This window comes from Gracilinanus agilis, chromosome 1, assembly GCF_016433145.1.
Source record: "Gracilinanus agilis isolate LMUSP501 chromosome 1, AgileGrace, whole genome shotgun sequence".
In the NCBI taxonomy this organism is placed as follows: Eukaryota; Metazoa; Chordata; class Mammalia; order Didelphimorphia; family Didelphidae; genus Gracilinanus; species Gracilinanus agilis.
The window spans coordinates 485843538-485863179 of NC_058130.1; the positions used below are offsets into that span (position 1 = coordinate 485843538).

The 19642-nt window shown below is 35.3% G+C and overlaps 1 pseudogene; it reads right to left on the reverse strand.

Annotated features, from left to right (window-relative positions):
• Nucleotides 1-416: 416 nt before the first annotated feature.
• On the reverse strand, nucleotides 417-12239 carry LOC123253227 (annotated as a pseudogene).
• Between the last annotated feature and the right edge of the window lie 7403 nt (nucleotides 12240-19642).

Here is a 19642-nt window from a genome sequence, read left to right on the forward strand (position 1 = left end):
AAGCCCAAATAAACAAGTGATAAATCATAGGCTTTCATCTGCATTCTGACTCCAACAGTTCCTTTTCTGGAGGTGGTTAGCATTCTTTGTTGTGAGTCCCTCAGAATTGTTCTGAATCATTGTATTGCTGACAGTAGCTAAGTCTTTCACAGTTGATCATTATATAATATTGCTGTTACTGTGTGTAGTGTTTTCCTGCTTTTGCTTATTTCACTCTGTATCTGTTCATGCAGGTCTTTCCAGCTCTTTCTGGAATCATTCTGTTCATCATTCCTTATAGCACAACAGTATTCCATTACCACCATATGCCACAATTTCTTCAGCCATTCCATAACTGAGGGACATGCCTTTAGTTTCTAATTCTTTCTACCACATAAAGAGCAGTTATAATTTTTTTTGAACAAGCAGGTCCTTTCTCATTTAGAATGAGCTTTTGAGTGAGCCAGCTGAAACCTTTGCCATAACTTTTACCATTTTGGTCATCATTGGGGTCAACTCTGCTGCAGTTTCCATATTATTTTTTTATTGATCAGGGGTTCTTCTTGGACTCCTATCTATGTTGACTTTCCTAAGATATCTTCTCAGATCCATTTGACCTTTGCTGGAAGCAATTATCATATTTTTTATGTGAGTTGATGGAAATTTGAAGTAAGGCTTCAGGGCAATACTCTGAAGATCAGAAACCGTAACCTGTGGTTTTTGTTCCTTCAGTGATGACACACTCTTACTCCTATTTGCAGGACTCTGTGTCTTCTTTAACTTCACACTGAGCAAATCTCTAATAGTTTTGCAAGGGCATATCTTGTTTTTATTTTTTATTTTATGTTATTTATTTTTAAATTTTATTGATCAATTATGAAAAATTTTCCATGGTTACACGATCACATCTTGTTTTTAAAGGCACAGCCTGAAGTGTTTGGTACAATCAGCGTTTTTGAGCAACAAAAGTACTAAGCGTAGTGGAAGAGGTAGAGGTGGTGGTGGTGGCAATGGTGAAGGTGGAGGAAGTAAAGGAGGAGGAGGGGGAGGTGGAAGAGGAAAGAGAATTTTAGGCTGCTGTGCCATTGGCTGGAGTGTGGAAACTGACTCCCTAATAATGGTTTGAGCTTGAGCAAGATCCTCTGGAGAGTGAGCCCTCAAATGAGTTGTTTTATGTCAAGCCAGGCAAGAAGAATGCCCTGAGACAGGGGTCTGAGAGGTCCTTATTGCTTCCTGAAGCTTATAGAATTCATTTTCCATTTTGTAAACCTGCTGTGTGAGCAGGCTGGGGTCCTTCAACATCTCTAGATTCTATGTAATAAATATTATTCTGGCAACACCAAAGAAAGAGACCACACCTTCTTTGCTAGCAATTTCACTGGATTCTTCATATAGGAAAAGGCTTTATTGTCCACAAACTTTGGCTGAAACCTGTATTTGTGGAAGGGGCATCTCAGCCTTTCAGATTGATGTAGTGTTTGAGATGAAGAAGGAGAAGAAGGAGGGCAAGGAGAGAAAGGAAACAGGATTAAAGGATTAACTTTGCTTTTTTGGAATTATTTTGGCTCTGGCTTTTGGTCTCCTTCTCTGTTATACTTGGCCTTTTTTTTTTGTATAAGAACATAGATAAATAGAGTCTGGGCAATGTCCTCCCAAATCTTCTCTTCTTTAACTTAAATACTACTAATGACTTCAACCTCCCTTCATATAGCAAAGTCTTCAAGTTCTTCACCACTCTATCTGACTTCTTCTGCTTGCCCTTCAGTATGTCAAAGTATTCAATAAAATGTGACACCGAGGGCAGCTAGTTGGCTCAATGGTTTGACAGCCAAGCCTAGAGATGGGAGATCCTGGGTTCAAATGTGGTTTCAGATAATTCCTAGCTGTGGGACCCTGGGCAAGTCACTTAATGCTCATTGCCTAGCCTTTATAGTTCTGCCTTGGAACCAATACACAGCATTGATTCTAAGACAGAAGGTAAAAATTAAAAAAAAATGTGAAACTTCGAGGTGAACATAACACTCCAGATTTTTAGGACTGAGGAGAGTTCCCGAAGTCTAATGAACATTTAAATTATCTGGATTCTGTATCACATTACACTATAAAGAGAAAAAGCATAGCAAACTAGAAACAATCTCTGGTCTTGGAGTTAAAGGTCTGAACTCAAGACTTGAACTCATTATTACAACCATGTGGCTTTGAATAAGTCATATCACTATTCTGACCCTCAGGTTTTTTTTTCTACTTGTTGTTTGGTCATTTTTCAGTCATGCCCAACTCTTTTTGACACTATTTGGAATTTTTTTTTTTGGCAAAGATACTAAAATGTTTTGCCATTTCCTTCTCCAACTTATTTTGCAGATGATAAAATTAAACCAAACATAATTAAGTGTCTTGCTCAGGGTCATACAGCTAGGAAGTGTCTGAGGCCAGATTTGAACTGAGAAAGGTGAGTTTTCCTAACTCCAGGCCTGAGTTCTATCAACTGTACCATGTAGCTGCTCTGATATCATCCCTACAATATTCCTCATCTGCATGATGAGATTAATCATAGAGTAGTTAATAAGATCACAGGAGATAATAGCTGATTTTTATATAAACTTGATGTATTTTATTATGAAAATCATCCACACACACTTTATGTTCCAACCAAATTGGCCCATTTGTTCTTCCTTGTATACAATATTCTGTCTCTGGCCACAATGTCACCCGTGCTTGGAATATTCTTTCTCTTCACCTCTGACCCTCTTTGGAATCTTTACCTACTTTCAAAAGCTCAGTTCAGTTATCATTTCCTTCAAGACACTTTTCTTAACCTATCCCCAGTTGTTAGTGCTCTTCTTTCCAAATATGTTTTATATATTTTGTATTCATTTATCTGTGTTTATATTTTATCTATAAACTTCTTGAGGATAAGGACCATTTTTGTTTTTGCCTTTTTTTTCACAATACACATTGCAGTGCCTTGCACAAAAGAGGGACCTAATAAATGCTTATCAAATAAATAGATGAGTAAAAGTTTATAATTTAATATTTTATGGTATATGGTAGTACAGAGTGCAGTTCATCTTATACATTCTTCCCCCCTTAATCCTTCTCTTTAATTCCCTGTAATTCTTTTATTTGAGTTACTGTTTATTTTTTATACATAACAATAAATAAAATAACAATAAAAATGTAATATATAATTTGTTATAAGTATATAATAAATTATAATAAATATGCTTATCCAAGAGAAACAAATTTTCAAATTAGTTATGTCCAAAAATCTATCTCATTCTTTTTTCCTCTTCTTTCCCACTCCTCCCTCCTTCCCAAGAAGGCAGGTAATGTGATATAGGTTATACATATATTATCACATAATAGATATTCCCCTGTTTGTGATGTTGTCAAACAAGATGTATATTGTTTACACTAGAGGAAAATTCACGGAGGAAATAAAGTAAAGAACAATATGTTTAAATCTGCATTCAGACTCTCTGTTCCTTTTATGGAGCTCGGTATCCTTTTTTTAACATGAGTCCCTGGTAGTTGTCCTGGATCCTTCCTTGCTGATAATAGTTGTCATTCACAGTTGAACAACATACATTATTGTTGCTACTGTGCACAACATTCTCCTGGTTCTGTTCACTTCACTGTGCATCACTTATAAGTCTTTCCAAGTTTTTTTTTTATCATCTTGTTTGTCATTTCTTATGGCACAATAGTATTCCATTACAATCATAGATCACAACTTGTTCAGCCATTAGCCATTCCCCAATTCATGAACATCCCTTCAGTTTTGAATTCTTTGCTCCTACAAAAAGAGTTGCTATAAATATTTTAGAACATATGGTTCCTTATGCTTTCTCCTTAATCACCTAAAGAAATAAACTTAATAGTGCTATTACTGGGTCAAAAGGCATACAGTTTTATAACTCTTTGAGTACAATTTCAGATTGCTTTCCAAAATGGTTGAATCAGTTCACAGTTCCACCACAAATGTATTAGTGTCCCTATTTTTCCACATCCCCTCTAACACTTGTCATTTTGCCTTTTTATCATTTTAGTCAATCTGATAGATGTGAGATGATATCTGAGAGTTAATATAATTCGTATTTCTTTAATCAATAAATAATTTAGAATATTTTTTCATATAGTTACATATAGCTTTGATTTCTTCATTTCTTCATCCAAAAACTGTCTGTTAATATCTTTTGACTATCTGTCATTGGGAAATGGCTCATATTCTTATATATTTGACAAAGCTCTCTATATTTTAGATAGGAGACCACTGTCTGAAAAATTATAAAAATTTCCTCCCAACTTTTGTTTTTCTTTTTTTTAAGTCTTTGAAATGGATTTTTGTTTATTTGTTTAGAATATTTTTCCAAAGTTACATGACTCACGTTTTTTCCCTCCCTCTTCTCATCCCACTCCCAGAACTGACAAAGAATTCCACTGGGTTATACATGTATCATTGTTCAAAACCTATTTCCATGTTATTCATATTTGCTATAGAGTGATCATTTAATGCCAAAACCCCAATCATAGCCCCATCGAAACATATGATTGATCATATGCTTTTCTTCTGAGTTTCTATTCCCATAGTTCTTTCTCCAGATGTGGATACTGTTCTTTTTCATAAGTTCCTTGGTATTGTCCTGGATCACTGCATTGCTACTAATAGAAAAGTCTATTACATTTGATTGTACCATAATGTATCAGTGTCTGTGTACAATGTTCTCTTGGTTCTGCTCCTTTCGCTATGTATCAATTCTTGGAGGTCTTTCCAGTTCTCATGGAATTCCTCCAGAATTCCTTTTAGCACAATAGTATTCCATCACTATCAGAAACCACAATTTGTTCAGCCATTCCCCAATCGACGGACACCTCCTCATTTTCCAATTTTTTGCCACCACAAAGAGTGCAGCTATGAATATTTTTGTATAAGTATTTTTATTATCTCTTTGGGGTACAAATCCAGCAGTGGTATGGCTGGATCAAAGGGTAGGTAATCTTTTAAAGTCCATTGTGCATACCTCCAAATTGCTCTCAAGAATGGTTGTATTAATTCATAACTCCACCAGTAGTGTATTAGTGTCCCAATTTTGCCACATCCCTTCCAACATTTATCACTTTCCTTTGCTGCCATATTGGCCAATCTGCTAGGTGGAAGGTGGTACCTTAGAGTTGTTTTATTCACATTTCTCTAATCAGGAGGGATTTAGAACACTTTTTCATGTGATTATTGATAGTTTTGATTTCTTTATCTAAGAACTGCCTGTTCCTATCCCTTGATCATTTTCAGATTGGGGAATGACTTGATTTTTTATGTTTGACTTAGTTCCTTATATATTTGGGAAATTAAACCTTTGTCAGAGAGTTTTGTTATAAAGATTTTCCCCCAGTTTGTCGCTTTCCTTCTAATTTTGGTTACATTGGTTTTGTTTGTTCAAAACCTTTTAAATTTGATATAACCAAATCATTCAATTTACATTTTGTAATGTTCTCTATCTATTGCTTGGTCTTAAATCCCTTCCTTTCCCACAAATCTGACAGGTATACTATTCTATGTTCACCTAATTTATGTATGATTTCATTCTTTATATTTAAGTTACTTACCTGTTTTGAATTTATCTTGGGATAGAGTTTGAGATGTTGATCTAGATCTGATTTTTCCCATACTATTTTCCAATTTTCCTGGTAGTTTTTGTCAAATAGTGAGTTCTTGTCCCAAAAGTTGGGATCTTTGGGTTTATTGAACACGAGCTTACTGAGGTCATTTACCCCTAGTCTATTCCACTGATCCACCCTTCTGTTTCTTAGCCAGTACCATGTTGTTTTGATGACCACTACTTTATAGTATAGTTTAAGATCTGGTACTGCTAACCATCATGCTTCACATTTTTTTTTATTATTTCCCTTGATATTCTTGATCTTTTGTTCTTCCAGATGAACTTTGCTATAATTTTTTTCTAATTCTATAAAAAAGTTTTTTGGTAGTTTGATAGTTATGGCACTGAGTAAGTAAATAAATTTGGGTAGTTTATTTAATTTATTTTTTCTTCTAATCTTGGCCACATTAATATTTGTACAATTTTTTTCATTTTAATGTATTTGAACTTATCCATTTTACATTTCACAATGCTTCCTATCTTTTATTTATTCATAAATTCTTCTCCCGCTCAAAAATCTGATAGGTAATATGTTCCCTATTTTTCTAATTTATTTATAATATCTCCTTTTATACAAAAGTCATATATATCCATTTTGATTTTATTTTGATAAACAGTGTGAGATATAGGTCTATATTTAGTTTCTGCAGATATGCTTTCCAGTTTTCCCAACAAATTTTTACCAAATAATGAATTCTGTTCCTGAAAATTTGGAACTTTGCCTTTGTCAAACACTAGGTTACTATAATCTTTTATGACTGTTGTATATCTATTCTGTTCCATTGATCCACTTTTCTGTTTCTTTTTCACTACCAGATAGTTTTTTTCTTTTTTCTTTTTTTTTTTTTATTAAACGCTTAATTTCTGTGTATTGGCTCCTAGGCAGAAGAGTGGTAAGAGTAGGCAATGGGGGTCAAGTGACTTGCCCAGGGTCACACAGCTGGGAAGTGTCTGAGGCCACATTTGAACCTATGATCTCCTGTCTCTAGGCCTGGCTCTCAATCCACTGAGCTACCCAGCTGCTCCCTACTACCAGATAGTTTTGATAATTATTGCTTTATGATATCTGGTGATGAAATCTGGTACCATTAGACATACTTAACATTTTTCCATTATTTCTTTTGACATTATTATATTCTTATTCTATGAGACTGTCATATAACAATATTTGTACAAGACGCTGATAATAACAGCACCCACCTCATAGGGTTGTTTGGAAGATTAAATGAGATAATATTTTTAAAATGTGTAAATGTGCCATTGTGCCTGCCACATAGTAGGCATTACTTAAATGTTTATTCCCTCCCTGTCCAAAATATATCTTTTGATGAAACAATTCAATAGATTTTCCATTTGACTACAGATTATAGTCTGTACAATAGTCATTCTTCATACATTCACTAAGTCTTATGGTTTTTTGTTTGGATGGTTAGGCTGAACTTTTTTGAGTTCAACTAAGAAGGTCTGCAGTTTTATCAGGCTTGAGGTAGTAAGCACAACATTATTCGCAAACAGTAGCCTCTATAAGACCCTACCATCTATTGAAAATCTCTCTTTGTGGCTGAACAAGTTGTGGCAGGTATGATGGAATACTACTGTGTGCTAAGAAATGATGAGCAAATTAATTTTTAAAAATGGAAAGGCTTATATGAAATTATGAAAAGCAAAATGAGTACAACCAAGAGACTATATAGAGCTTCAGAACTAATGTTTGAAGAATAACTTGTAAATGTCTACCTCCATAAACATGGGAGATATAGTTTATATGTACAAACACTCATATATATATATATACATATATATATATATTTGTTCAAGTGATATTTTCTTTTGTGTGGGGAGAAGAGAGAGGAACAGAGATAGCAGGAAATTTTGATGTACCCAACAAACACATAAGTAAATAAAACAAGAAAAGAAAAGTAACTTCTTTTTTAGATTCTCTGCTAGGCATGACTTATCTGTACTAGTCTACCAGATCCATCACTTTTAAACTCAGAGGAACAAGAAACATTTTGGCGCAGATGACATTTCACAAAAGGAAGATTAGGCAACTGTATGGGGGAATTTTCAAGTGACCAAGAGGATGCTTTAAGGTATCTTCTTATTTCTGCACAAGCTTGTTCAAAAGTATATTCAATGAAAGAATAATGTCTCCCAAAGCTATAAATTCTGCCCTGTCCCACATAGCTATTCAAGAAGACAAAACCTTCTATACTTTATCTAGTGCAGTGGTTCCCAAACTTTTTTGGCCTATCACCCCCTTTCCAGAAAAAAATATTACTTAGCCCCCTGGAAATTAATTAAAAAAATTTAATAACAATTAATAGAAAAGATAAATGCACCTGTGGCTATCACCACCCCCCTTGATCACTGCAGCAACTATGATCTAGTGCTTAATAAAATGATTGAATGAAAAATTTGAAAATAGGAAAAATTGTGTACCTCTATTATATTATATTTTGTTGTTGAAATGGTTTTTTATATAATTATTGTATAGTTGTGTAATACAAGCCTAGAGATCAGAAGTCATAACAAAAATATCTGGTATTTAAACTATACATTCTAATCATAAATATTATTTTATAGAATCATATAATTTTAGACCTCAAAAAACCTCAGAACTCCCTGTTTGGTGTAGTGAAAAAAACAAAAATTTTTAGTCCTAGGGCTTAAGTTTGAATCCCTTATCTGCTTTTTTGCTACCTAAGAGAACTTGAGCAAATCATATCCATTTTGGGGGGTTTTTGTTTCCTAATTTGTAAAATGAGGTTGGACTAAATTATCTCTAAAGTTTCTTCCATATATAAATCCATTGTGATCACTTCCTGTATATCGTTTGCATTTAAATAAAACACAGACTATACTCACCTTGATGATAATAGGAATCATTCTTACCACTTTGAATTGCCTCCAATTACCCTAGAGATGCTGAGAAGGGAAAAAAGTTTTCTCCATATCTCAGACACACTCCAAGTAAAGTGCAATCCTTAGTAGCTCAAAAATATCAGAATGATCACTATGTATTCAAATGCATCTGTCTATGTTGTATATTTCCATACATATATATATACACATATACATACATAGGTAGATGTATATCCATATGTATATGTATATGTATATATTTAGTTCTTTAAAGTCATCTCATTGAGCAAATTCTCCTCTAGTAAGAAACCCTAGTAATGTGAGCAAAACGATGTTTTGCTACTATTAATATCAGAATTCTGAGATTTTGCAGACTGGAAACATAATTTTGTCTATTTCAACAATAAATAAATTTGTGCTAAGGTCCAGGAACACATCTCTCCTTGTTTTCATTGCTTTTACAATGAATAGTTTTGTGTTTTGCTTGCCTCCAAACATTGTAAGCTCTTGGATGCTAGGGACTGGGACCTGCATTTTTTCCTGTTGTCTAAGCACCCAGCACAGTGCTGAGTACAGAGTAGGTACTCAAAAAGTTCACTAATTTGGTGTCTTTTGTCTTTAGGGTAAATGTTTCTAAATTTTATTTTCTGGAACCTTCAGAAACAATATATTTAGAGGTGACTCTGATCTTACTCTTCTAGAGTATAGCTGACTAAATTACCCTTTTGAGGTATCTGAGATGTTGGGGCATTTTTCTGTAGTGACATTGATTCAAACTCTCTTCTGATGTATTCTCTCAACTGTTAGCTACTGCCTCTGCCTCCTGGTCTTCAAGGGCTTACTTATTCTCTTTAACATTTGAAACTTATATGAACATGCCTAAAATCTGTAGTGTATGGGGGTGAGTATTGATGGTGGGGGGGTGTATCTAGACTCCCCCCCCTCTTGTTAGCTTTCAATGGGCCAGATCAGCTATCACTCACCCCCACCCTCGGGAAGACCTATGAGGGAACAAACTCAAAGAGGTTCCTCAAACTGGCAGAGTTATAGTGGGGATGCTGAAGGAAGGTGTTGGGGTTCAGTTGAAACCCTAATGGGTTGGATCCCACCTTCAGAGCCAGCTCTGTTGAGACAAGCCTCCCCCACTCTTAAGTTCAAATTAGCTTTTGCCCATCAAGATGGAGTCAGGCAATGGACTGCCCCTCAGCCACCAGATCACTCCCCTCCCCTCCCCCACCAATGTAACTGCTCCAGACTCTATCAAACTATCAGGGGTTTATTAAATGATAAATTAAATTCAGGGTACAGGGGAAAAAGGTATAGGGGAATCAAGGAAGGAGGGAAAGGATGAACTTCACTATCAGCTATGTCTTCTCCCTAAGAGAGCAGCTCTGGACTTTTTCTGTGGCTTGGTCACATTAGCTAACTCTCTCTTCCCCCTACAATCTCCTATCAAATATTTCTAAACTAATATAAGAGGCAAGTAACAGGATCAATGGATTTAAGCAGGATCAGGGAAGGGACCCCCACCCCCCATTCAAGCCCGCTCTCCCAGGAGTTCAAGCTCTCCAGCTAAATTGGAGAATTGCTGTTCAATGTCTTCTTTTTTTGGTAAATGAAGATAGTAAGAATTGATGTTAGTAGTTGTGATCTCCCAAATATTACTAATAAAAGTACAGAGGAACCCCATTCACTCAGTATCCACCCCCAAATGAACACAATATTAAAGTTTTGCAACATAGCAATTCCTATTCTTAACAATTTTTAGCTAGTTTTATGTCTAAGCTTATTAAACAATACCCTTCACTTATTTCTATTTAGCTACTTGCTCTATTTTTAATGCAATATCAATAAAATCAATGCTCTTCTTTTATGTTTAACTATTACTTTACCTATGTTTTGCCTATTTATATCTTAAATACAATACTATTTCATATCAAGGACAAGGGTTAGCAGATTAGTATTGCTACTGTCTTTTTTTTTTTTTTAAAGATTTTCTTTTTATTTTAAACCCTTAACTTGTGTGCATTGACTTATAGGTGGAAGAGTGGTAAGTGTAGGCAATGGGGGTCAAGTCACTTGCCCAGGATCACACAGCTGGGAAGTGTCTGAGGCCGGATTTGAACCTAGGACCTCCCGTCTCTAGGCATGGCTTTCAATCCACTGAGCTACCCAGCTGCCCCCCTGCTACTGTCTTTTAAACTGTTCTTAACCCTGTGTTCTTATTCTCTTCCTGATTCTTTCTTTCTTGAATTTTGAGTTTTCCCTATTTCTGTCCCTGAAGTCTATTTTCCTAATTACCTCTACTACTATTAGTATGTTTAGTATTTATATGGTTTGGAAGTATTTACAGCCTACTCTAAGGTTTCCATCTATAATACAGTTATTCACATGATTTCTAAACTATGTGCATCCTTTTTGCAATCTGCATTCCAGTGTTTATCAGATACAAAGTTTTTCAGCTTCATACTTGGCTAAGACCTTCCTGAGTTGCTAATTATTCACATTTATGTACATTCTTATACATTTATACACATATGTACAATCCAGTCTTTTTGACACTTGCTTATTTACGCACAGTCTTGGCTAGTTATTGGTTTGTGTTGGGTTTCATGTCCTTTTTGTGTTGTGTGGATGCACATACTTAACCTTTTCTTCATTTCCAATTGTCCAGCTTCATGAGTTGACTGTAGATTCTCTTCCTTGATGAATTTTATGTATCGTGGATGCGATTTTCCTGTTATGTGATGTTAATGTGTTTTTGTGCTTTTGATGCACTTGTCTTATAACTCCCATTCCTTGTCCTTCTCTTTGCAAAGTTCATGATCTTTCCCATTGTTTTTCAAAGTCCTCTTTCCTTGCAACTTTTCCTTGGTGATTTTCTGGTTTCCTGTTCTTCTCTTGATTCTTTTCCCCTTCTCTTTATCCCTGTCACATGTTGTCGGTCGTCCATCCATGTTGTCTGAAGGGCTCTCTGGTCCGGATGCAGGAACAATATGGATTGTGATGTTTTGTCAGTGGTGTTTATCAATTGTTTGTGTCTTTGTTGTGTGCACTTTCAGATGCCTATATCTTGATTATGTATTTGTTGATCATTTTCTGCTTGATATGGGTATTCATCAAAATGTTTTTCTTTCTTTACATACATGCACTTTTGTGTGAGTTCTCTATATCTTGGCTTTACACTTGGCAGATGATGGTCTCTGTGTTCCTTATATACACTCTTTCTGAAACCTTTTGCCTCGATGTAACTTGGGTTTGTGGATTCAATATCCATGTGCATACAGGTTTCTTTGGAGGTATAATGTTTTCTTTCATTGGAACTAGCCCCCAATGTTGGTTAGATTCCACCCATCTGCTGAGCCTTTCCTGCTATGGTCTACTCTACACTTTCTTGGTATTTTCTCTTTCTTTTGTTTTTTTCTTAAGCATTCTGTGCTTGTGCTTTATATAATTGTAAGTGCATATGTTCCTCATACCATACAACCCTTTTCCTTTTTCTTTTTCTTTTTCCTTTTGCTGACTTTCTTTTTATAGACTTCATTCCTAGACCTGAAGTTATGCCATTCAGACTCTAGGTGTGAGTTGCTGAATTGTTACTGTCTCTTCTTCTTGTTGCAGATTGAGCCTAGTTTCTCCTGGATATGTATTTTCTATTTGTTCTTCTTCATCACAACTAGTGTCATATTGGTAACTTAACCGTGACCGTCTTTCCTCAATGCCTATGTCTGGTATCATGATTGCTGGTACATTTGCTTCTTGATATAGTGTTTTCATTTCCCCTTCATCATCAGAGTCTGTGTGAATAGGGTATGTTTGTGAATGGTTTGGTATAAACTATTATCTAATGCTAAAATTGATTCAGTGTCCATGTTTGTTAGATCATTTTCTGTATCATGCTAATCATGTATGGTTCATTGCTTTCCTTTGCTTGATTGACTTGGCTCATGGGTGCAGCTGCTTCTGCAATTTCCCTTTCCTTCTCTTGTGGTATATCACTGTCTTTGCTATGTTTTTGAGATGGTTTGGAGATAGTTTTTGTAGTATTTGAGTTATTTGGTGTAGGGTAAATTTCATTGTCAACCCTAATTGTCACTTGTGGTCTTTCAGTTTCATTATCTTGGTGGATTTATTTTGACAATGGTATCACAGTCCTTCCCTTTTGCTATATCCAACCCAGTCTGTTTCCCTCCAAAGTTACTTGTTTCCTCTTTGAGATTCACTTCCCCTTGATCTTTCTCATTCATGATTGATTATGTTATTGTGTGACCACTATCTTCAGTAATATTATTGATTGGTACATGTGTATCACGGAAGATGTTGTTATGGCCTGTTAAGGTATCAATTGATTCTGTTTGTATTATTGAGTTTGGGTAAGGAAAAGATTCTTTTGTGTCCTTGATCATTTTTGTTTGATAATCATTTTTGTTTGAATCAAGAAAAACTTGTCTGTGATTAAAGGTTTCATTGCAAGACTTCACTGTAGGCTTGAATATAGATAGTTTGTTTTGTATTTCTGTTTTCCTCTTCATTCTCCCCTGCTTCTGCATAAGTTTGCTCATTTGCTTGCTTTTGAAAGTCCTTTAATCTAGTTGATGTTTCTGCATGCATTTCTGTGTGTTTGGAAAGTGCAAGAATTGGTACTTTTGGTACAGAATTTTCCTTGGGAGCTGTTGTAAGGATAAATTCTCTGCAGTTTGGGTTCTTTGCTCCTTCTTTGCCTTTTGCATTAACAAGATGGACTTCAGTTAAGCTTTGTTTCAAATACTTTTTGCTATTCTCCTTAGTAATAAGCAAGAGAGGTTTTGTATTGGTCTTGTTTCCTTCTGTTGCCACCTCAGCTTACACATATCTCTTTTGTTGAGCTTTTTGCTACAACCCTGCATTACAATCTGCTCATTTGTCTTTAGGAAATTTGCACTTTGCAGCATTTCCTGGTTGCTAAGATCTAAAGGGATTCTACTCTTACTCTAAGCTAAACTATAACTATGCTCTTATCTCTATCTAAGTTTTGCAAAATAAGAAAAGGGTTTCTAGCTCCTAATCTATGCTACGACTAATCTAAGCTAAAACTAAGATGGGTTATGGGAAAGGCATAGAAAAGAAATAGGGATTTAAGTTTTGCAAAATTTTTGAACAGAAAGGAAAAACAGATTAAACGCATTCACAAACAGTCTTAAAGCTCAAAGGAGTAAAGAACTGGAGAAATTCCATGTGAACTGGAATGACCTCCAGGAAGTGATGCAGAGTGAAAGGAGCAGAACCAGGAGAACATTGTACACAGAGACCAATACACTGTTGTAAAATGTAATGTAATGGACTTCTGTACTAGCAGCAATGCAATGACCCAGGACAATTCTGAGGGATTTATGGTAAAGAACGCTACCCACATTCAGAGGAAGAACTACAGGAGTGGAAACACAGAAGAAAAACAACTGCTTGAACACATGGATTGATGCAGACATGATATGGGATGTAGAATCTAAATGACCATCCCAGTGCATCTATCAATAATATGGAAATAAGTCTTGATCAATGACACATGTAAAAACCAGTGGAAATACGTGTCAGCTATGGGGAGGTTTGGGAGGTAGGGTTGGAGGGAAGAGTAAGAACATGAATCATGTAACTATGGAAAAATTTTCTAAAAAATAATAAACTTCCAAAAAAAACAAAACAAAACAAAGAAATGCAGCTATGCATTGCTGTGGATAGAGTGCTGGAATTGGAGTCAATAAACCTTTGTTTTAAATCCTGCTAAAGATGTTTCAATATAAAATGGAAATAATAATAACAACTCCATTACAGCGTTATTGTGAGGATCAAATGAGGTGATATTGGTGAAATGCTTCATGAATATTAGCTATTATTATCATTACCTACATATTATTGTTACCTATAGGAGAGACATAAAAGTTGTCAAAGTATTGGAAAAGCTGCCATGAGGAAAAGAGACTAGATTTGGTAGTAAGTTACCAATTGTGGTAGTCTTCAAGTAGGATCTGGATAACTCCTTGAGGGGAATATTTGTAAAGGGGCTGTTTATTGATTTATAGCTTTGATTAGATGAACTCTGAAGCCATTCTCAACTCAGAGATTTTGTGAGAGGACCATTCAGCAGCTTAGCAGAGGCAGTGTTGTTCAGTGGTAAGAATGCTGGATTTAGAGTTAAGGAACTTGGTGTTTAAATGCTAGCTCTGCCACATACTCCCTGGCAAAATAATTTAACCTCTCCAGATCTCAATTTCTTTAACTTAAAAAAAAAAGAGAGAGAGGGCATTTGATTTGATAACTTCTTAGGTCTCTTCTGGTTTTAAATTTCTTATCTGTAATCAAATTGCAAATGTACCATATATATTTGATTTCTAGCCCAGGACTTGATTACATACACTGGGAAATCTTCCATTTTATATTCCCAGACAATTAAGAGATCTAAGAGTTTTCTTTGTGGTTATGCATTAATGTACTTTGTATTAACAACTATACTAGATATTTCTGATCCTCTGAAAAATAGGCTTGTACGGGACACAAAACTTAATTCTGATTAAACATATGTAAGCAATCAGAGACTGTAGGTTCTTCTGAAAATCAGTGTATGTTATGGAAATAAAGGACTAACGCGTGGCCCGATATTTAGAATTTGTTGCCAACTATTCATTAAGGGGGAGATGTGAAAAGAGATTATCTGACAGCTCTGTTAGTCTTCACTCTCTCTTTCATGGATAGATTAAAAGGATATTGCTTCTATTCTGCAGTAAGGATCAGTTGAGGTATGTAGGTATGTGATTGGTGTGGAAATTCTAGTTTTAACTGCCAGGATAACAGTCTTTAGATGAAATTTTGCTATACTAAATTTATGTTAATAATAACTCTTATTTATGTGTACTTCAAGGCTTTCAATGCACTTTCAACATCAAAACTGCATAAAATAAGTAGCATAATTTTTATCTTCACTTTATGGATGATGGAAATACGGCTCAGAAAATACAAGTGACTGACCTAGAATCTCATATCTAGCAAGTATCTGAGCTAGGACATGAAGGAGGTTTCCTGGCTCTAAATATAATATTCTTTCTAGTATTTTATGCTGTAGTTTTCATCTTTTTGTTATACTACTCCTTCAAAATAATGTTTTAACATGTTATGTGTTCTTTTAATTTTATTTTTCCCATTTTTTATTTTAAATTTATTTCTTTAAAGTATCCAGGTTCTCTCCCTCCCTCTCTCTCCTCCTCATACTAGAGAAGGTATCATTTGACAATAAAAATATGTATATATAAAGCTATGTCTTGCTTATTTCTATTTATTAGTTCTTTCTCTGGAGGTGGACATAAAAGTTATTTTTCAAATAATATTTCTGTTGCTGTATAAAATGTTTTCATGGTTCTGCTCATTTGGCTCTTCATAATTTCATGTAGGTTCTTCCAGTTTTTTTTAAATTTAATTAACCTGTTTGTTACTTCTTATGGAGCAATAAATTTCATCATAATATTCTATTCCAATGATTTCTTTCCTCTGGGATGCTTATTTTTCTTTCTTTGACATCTTTCCCCCCTTTATACATCAGGTTTGTCTTTCTTCATACTATGGTGGGGACATGTTCAAGTGTCCATCATAAAAACAGAATTTTTGCCAACAAAAATTTCTTTTGTGTGCCTTTTATTTTTATGCCATCATCTTATCCTGATCCTCTTCCAAATTTACACAATTGAATCATTCCTTATAATAAAGAAAAATAGTCAAGCAACCCCAATTGGCACAGTGACTGTATACTCAGTGCTCTCTAGCTAATTCTCTAAGATGATGGGTTGAAAGAGAAAGGCCCAACTTCTAATGAAAAAGACAGTTTCTTCTTAAGTGTTCCATATGTCAATATCTTAGGTGTTCCAGATATCATGTGTCCAATTCCTATACCTATTCTGGATCCACTGATTTTGTTATAACAAAATTCTTTTAATTGAATATATTTGGAGTTTTATAATAATTTCCATCTATTGTTTGGCTAATCATTCTCACCATGTAATAGTCACAGGTACCTTTTTGATGTCCTCTTACTTTGTAGAAAAAAAATGATGTGATACTTTGTATTTGGGTTTTATCTCCATTTGGAGCCTACTGTGGTGTGGAATGTGGTAGGTAGGAAATGCTAGTCTAAGTGATTTTATCTGACACATTGCTCCCCAATTTCCCCAGTGATTCTCGTTGAATTGGCATTTCTTCCCCCCAGAAATCTATGTGTGTGATTTTATTGAACACTGAATTGCCATGATGGATTGTCAATGTTTTACTTTCTTATTTTATTGATTTATTTTTCTTTTAAATCTATACAAAATAGTATGATTACTGTTATAATTTGAAATTCGGTAATGCTAGCTCTCTTTCCTTATTTTGCATTTTTGTAAGTAATTTATTTTCTTTAAGTTGTCAGTTTTACAAGCATATTATTGTTTGTGAGTTATAAAATTATTCTTTTTATCTCCTTTATTGAGTTAACTTTATTGTTTAATTTTGTTGATTTTATTCTCTTTTCCTGACCAAGTTACTTAATCATTTATTAATAGCAGTTTAAAAATTTTGTTGTTGGTTTCAGTTTGCAGTTTTATCTACTCTACTTTTCAAGATTTTTTTCTTTTGTGCTTGCTTTGGATTTATCAATTTACTTTTTATATGTAAAATTGGATTCCCAGTTCACAAACTGTTTACTTCTCTGTGTTTTCAGAGATATAATTTTTCCCCTGAAGTTTCTTCTTCTTTAGTTTCTTCTTTAGTTCTTCTCCTTTAGTTTCATCCTCAAAACTTTGGCTTGTTTTTTCATCGTTATTCTCTTTTATGTAGTTATTGGTTATTCTCATGATTTGATCTTTGGCCCACTTATTGTTCTTTTAAAGTTGAAGAATTTCATCCTCTCAGATTGTTTCATCTTAGTATAATCCCTCAATAGCTACATTCAAGATCTTTATTTCAAAAACCTTTATTGCATGCAGATGAAAACACAGGATTCATCACTTGAAGATTTGGGTTTTTGGTTTTATAAGATTATTCACTTAACGAAAATGAATAATTTGGAAATATGTTCTTAGTGATACTATATGTATAATCCAGTTAAATTGCTTGGGAACTCTGGTAGTGGAGAGGGAAATGGGGTGGGAGACAATATGAATCATGTAACTTTGGAAAACCTATGTGTAAATTTGTTATTGGAATAAAATAAAGATAAAAATAAAAAATAAAATAAAAACCCCTTTATTATAATTCTTCGTAAACAAATTCCTGTTGGAAGATGATGGTAGTGGTGCTGAGAGTCAGATAACTGGGAATGTTGAAAAAAAGGAAGGCTTTGGGGAAAGAGGAGAGTTTCTGGAGACTGAAGGAATTTATGGACCAGTTATTGGTTAGGACTTTGCATTTACTTAAAAAAAATAAACAAACCCTTACTTTCTGTCTTAGAGTCAGTTTGGGGTACTAATTCCAAGGCAGAAGAGTGGTAAGGGCTAGGTAATGGGGGTGAAGAGACTTGCCCATAGTTACACAGCTAGGAAGTGTCTGGAGCCAGATTTAGGCCCAGGACCTCCTATTTCTAGGTATGGAATATCAATCCACTGAGCCACCTATCTGCCCCTCTGCCTTTACTTTTACATTTATTTCTACTAAGGGTTAAACTTTAGTGGCTCAGATCAACCCAGATCACAAAGTGGAGAAGACAGCAGGAGCTCAGCAAAGCCTTCCATGTTGGTCAATTGGTTGGTGAGATGCCTCTTAAACTCACAGGCTTGGTGTTCTCTCTCCTTTCTTTCTCCCTCCCTGGGAAGTCCTATAGATAATGTCAGAGCTGACATTTACTGGCTTTGTGATCCTGGACAAGATAGCTCAATCCTTTGAACCTCTGCTCTTAGTAGTAAAATGGAGACAATAATGGATTGCATCCCAAACTAGATGAACTCAATAATTCATATTTTCATGTTGTTTAATACTTTATGCTCTTCTGCATAAGATTTATTTGGTTCTTTAAATCCATTTCTGTGATGAACCAGAATTCTGCTAGGGTCATCTCTTGCCCTGCTGCAAGGATGCCAGTTAGGTAACATTCCAAAGTGCCATAGTGGTGTTGATATGGGAAGGTCTGAGAGATTTGGTCTTGTGATACCCATTTCAGAAAGATTTTCATCCTCTGTATGTGAATCTACAGCATTTAGCACAACGTCTGACCCACAGAGTCAGAGAGACAGCCCAGTTGCACAGAAATAGAGTGCTGGCCTTGGAGACAGGAAGACCTAATCTCAGATCCTGCCTCTAATGCTTATTGGCCATGCGAATTTGGGCAACTCAACTCTCTTAGCTTCAGTTTCTTCGTCTATAAAATGAGAATAATAATAGCACCTACCTCACAGAGTGCTGTGAGGGTCAAATGAGATGACATAGGTAAAGGGCTTTCCAAACCTCAAATTGCTATTTAAATTAAGTAAATTGTTCTATAAATATTAGTTATTTTCAAAAAAGTACTTAGTAAATTCTTGTCGATTGATATAATGCGGCAGCTAGGTGGCTCAGTGGATTGAGAGCCAGGCCTAGAGACCAGAGGTCCTGCATTCAAATCTAGCCTCAGGAACTTCCTAGCTGTGTGACCCATTGCCTAGCACTTACAACTTTTCTTCCTTGGAACCAATACACAGTAGTGATTCTAAGGCAGAAAGAAAGGGTTTTTTAAACAAAACAGAAAGAGCGTGACACTCTTTCCAGTGGTTCCCAAACTTTTTTGGTCTACTGCCCCCTTTCCAGAAAAAGTATTACTTAGCCCCCCTGGAAATTAATTTTTAAAAAATTTTAATAGAAATGAATAGGAAAGATGAATGCACCTGTGGCCATCACAACCTCCCTGGATCGCCGCAGCATCCACTTTAGGAATCACTGCTTTAGACTCTTGGTGGGTCTCATTCAGGTCTTTACTACTTTTAGATGGATGGACTAATAATCAAGGTTTCCAGGTGAGGGGGCTTAGGAGATACCATTATAGACCGACATGCTGCCTACTGGGTTGGAATGTGGCTCGGCCAGTGGGGCATCCATTTCCCCCTTTGGCTGACCTTTGGAAATGCATCATTTGACCATCACACATCTGAAGCAGCGAGAGAACAGACCAGACC